At 40.2% G+C, this 3,895-nt stretch overlaps 1 pseudogene; it reads left to right on the top strand.

Moving 5' to 3' along the window:
* The first annotated feature begins 1,329 nt into the window (after nucleotides 1-1,329).
* On the top strand, nucleotides 1,330-1,816 carry LOC140602276 (peptidyl-prolyl cis-trans isomerase A pseudogene; annotated as a pseudogene).
* Nucleotides 1,817-3,895: the final 2,079 nt, after the last annotated feature.

Here is a 3,895-nt window from a genome sequence, read left to right as displayed (position 1 = left end):
CCCTGCTTCTGTCCATGAACATTTCTGGTGCTGACCTTACTGGCTGCTAAACGAGCTAGATAAGACAGATGAAACGTTTGCGGCTGGGCATTGGTACAACAGGAAACACTGACTGCAAACCTTGAGAGAAGGTATAGATGAGATGAGAAGTAAAATTTCACTCGGCTTCTTAACTAGATGTGTTTTTAGACCACAGTACGAGAAGTGAGAATACAGGCAAAACTGGGCAATTCATCAAGATGAAGAGACGAAGAGAGGAGTTATTAGAGTCTAAGAAAACTGAAATTTGCAGGACAGAAAAAAACAGAGTGAGATAACTACAAAGTGAAAAGAGAATCCTATTGAGTCTTTGACTATTTACCGACCTGTATCTACACAATGCATGACTCCAGGAATCCAAGTAAGATGACTCTCAGGGAACTATAAATTAAGTAATTCCCAGTGCTCACACAGAGCTGGGAATTATTTGCATTTCTATCAGCCAAGTAGGATTCTGAATTAAGCATGCAAAGTCAAGCATCCAATACAAAATTACTAGACATATGGAAATTTTCAAATGTGACCCATAACCAAGGAAGAAAATCAGTTAAAAGAAAAAGACCTAGAAATAATAGACATCATGGGATTTGAAAGCAAGACTTTTAAATATTTATTATAAGTATAATAAAAATGCTCAAGGATGTAGAGGAGAAAAGAAGATAATTAGGAGAGAAATGGCTTTCATAGAACAGAACAGGAAGAATTTTTCCAAATTAAAAATGTAATAGGTAAGATACAAAATTCACTGGATGAATTTTGCATAAAATAATGTAAAACACTAGAGGGAAAAAAATGGAGGCATGGAGAACTTAAAGGACAGTTTAGGCCAAAACACAAAGATAAAAAAAGACTGAAAGAAAATGAACAGTATTAGTTATCTGTGTAGCAGTATCATATAGGCTAGCATATGTGCAATTGCAGTTCTAGAAAAAGAGGAGAGGAGAAGAAAACAATTCCAAGGAATAATATTTCCAAATTTGATAGATGCCATTAATCCACACACATAAAGAAAATAAAGAAAAAAAGGAAAAGCAAAGCTCAGTGAATCTCGTGTAGATCAATCACAGATATGACCATAGCAAGAAATATTTTAATAAATTTTCTGAAATCCAGGGATAATAAGAAATTTAAATTTTGTTATAAAGCAGCCAGAGAGAAAAGAAACACAATACAAACAGGAAAACAAAGTTGATATACACAGCCATCTCATCAAAAATAGTGTGACCCAAATAATAGTGGCACAGTGGCCTTGTAGATGCTGCTACCTCAGAGCTCCTCCTGTTCCCAGCCATGGTCAACCCCATGGTGTTCTCTGACATAACCTTGCATGGTAAGCCTTTGGGCTGATATCCTTTGGGCTGTTTCCAAACAAAGTTCCCAAGACATCAGAAAACCTTCTTGCTTGAGCACTGGGAAGTAAGGATTTGTTTATAAAGGTTACTGCTTTCACAGGATTATTCTGAGATTTAAGTGCAAGGGTGGTGACTTCACGTGTACTTCCCAGGGCAACAAGTCCATCTGTGGAGAGAAACTTAGTGATGAGAATTTCATCCTGAAGCATGCATGTCCTGGCATCTTGTCCATGGCAAATGCTGAACCCAACACAGTCGGTTCCCGGGTTTTCATCTGCACTGCCAAGACTGAGTGGTTGGATGGCAAGCATGTGGTCTTTAGCAAAGTGAAAGAGGGCATGGATATTGTGGAAGCCGTGGAGCACTTTGAATCCAGGAATGGCAAGATCAAGAAGATCACCATGGCTGATTGTGGACAAGTCTAATAAATTGGACTTGTGTGTTTTGTTGTTGCTTTAGATTTTATTTATTAATTCATGAGAGACACATAGACAGAGGCAGAGACACAGGCCGAGGGAGAAGCAGGCTCCCTGCGGGGAGCCTGATGTGGGACTCAATCTCAGGACCCCGGGGTCACACCCTGAGCTGAAAGCAGACGCTAAACCACTGAGCCACCCAAGTGCCCTGACTTGTATTTTTTCAAAACATCAGGCCATTCTTTCTATAGCCGAGGAGGACAACTCTTCACCTTCATCTGCTTGAAATAGCCTATAATCTTTGTGTTCTCACTTCAGTTCAATGGCTTCCATATTTTCCTCATTCCCTCCAACTCTAGCTGGATTGCTGAGTTAAGGTCATGATCATGAAATAAAAATTAAGTAACAAAGAAAAGAATAGTGGAAGAACATCTTCAAAGTGCTGAAAGAAAAAAAATAATGTGCCAAACTACAAATTTCTACACAGTATAAATATCATTTAAAAGTGACTGTGTAGGGGGGCAGCCCAGGTGGCTCAGTGGTTTAGCACCACCTTCAGCCCAGGGCCTGATCCTGGAGACCAGGGATGGAGTCCCACGGTGGGCTCCCTCTGCCTGTGTCTCTGCCTCTCTCTCTCTCTCTCTGTGTCTCTCATTAATAAATAAATAGAAATCTTAAAGAAAAATGACTGTGTGAATCAGTCAGGCTTGCCTCAGTCCCAGCATGGCAAGCTCCCCTCCACCTCCCCCGCCCCCAGAAGACCAGCACAAACCCCTGTCCGCACCACATCTCCCAACCAGAGTTCTGCAGGGCCTCAGTTCTGATGGAGTACCTGTCAGTTCTCATTTCACAAGACCAGAGCACACCTAGTTCAAACTCACCATATTCAGGCCAGGGACCAAACACTGCCCACAGCAAGCAAGGAGAGCCGCTGCAGACAACTTGCCTGAAGCAGAGAGTGGCCGAAACACAGCAGCAAAGTTCGCAACAGCACACACTGGAGACATTCCCTGAAGCACCAGGCTCTGGGCACTCTGTGACCGCTTCTTCATCAGTCACTACTTTGGGGAGCGGGAGACATAACTGGCTTTTCTAACACAGAGAAGAAGGCAAAGCTTTAGACAAAATGCCAAGTTGGAGTAATTCATCCCAAATGAAAGAACAAGATAAGGGCAAGTCCAGAGATTGAAACAAACCAGATGTAAATAACATGAGTGATGGAGAATGGAAAGCAACAATAATAATGATATTCACTGGGCTTAAGAAAAGAATAGAAGACATCAGTGAGACCCTTACTGCAGTGATAGAAGGGTTAAAAAATAAGAAGGGATGAAGAATCTAATAAACAAGATCGGAAATAGGATCAATGCAATGAAAAGCAACCTGGAAGAAGCAGAGGAATGAATTATTGGCATGCTAAAGAAAATAATGGAAAAATAATGAAGCTGACCAAAACAGAGAAGGAAGAGGTGTGTAACATAAGACTAGACTTAGGGAACTCAGAGACTCCATTAAATGTAGTGATATTCATATTACAGGAGTTCAAGAAGAACAGAGAGAAAAGGGGCAAAATATTTATTTGAAGAAATATTAGCTGAAAAGTTTTCTAATATGGGGAAGGAAATAGATATCCACATTCAGGAGTGATAGAAAATTTCCATCAAAATCTACAAAAGCAGACTCATACAAGACATGTTGTAATTAAATTTGCTAAATGTAGTGATAAAGAAAAAAATCTTAAAAGCAGCGAGACAAAAGGAGTCTTAACTTACAAGGGAAAACCCATAAAGCTAGCTGGAAATTTTTCAACAGAAACGTGCCAAGCTGGAAGAGAGTTGCACGATATATTCAAAGTGCTGAATGTGAAAAATCTACAGCCAAGAATACTCTATCCAGCAAGAGTATCATTCAGAATAGATGGAAACGTATAGCGTTTCCTGGATGAACAAAAACTAAAGGAGTTCGTGACCACTACACCGGCCCTAAAGAAATAGTAAGGGAGATTCTTTGAGTGGAAAGAAAAGGCCAAAAGTGACAAAGACAAAAATGGACCAGAGAAAATCTTTAGGAAAACCACAAAACGGGTAA

The sequence above is a fragment of the Canis lupus genome, chromosome 13, assembly GCF_048164855.1.
Source record: "Canis lupus baileyi chromosome 13, mCanLup2.hap1, whole genome shotgun sequence".
Taxonomy (NCBI): domain Eukaryota; kingdom Metazoa; phylum Chordata; class Mammalia; order Carnivora; family Canidae; genus Canis; species Canis lupus.
Note: the sequence above shows the minus strand (reverse complement) of the source record. Positions and strands in the feature narration are given on the sequence as shown.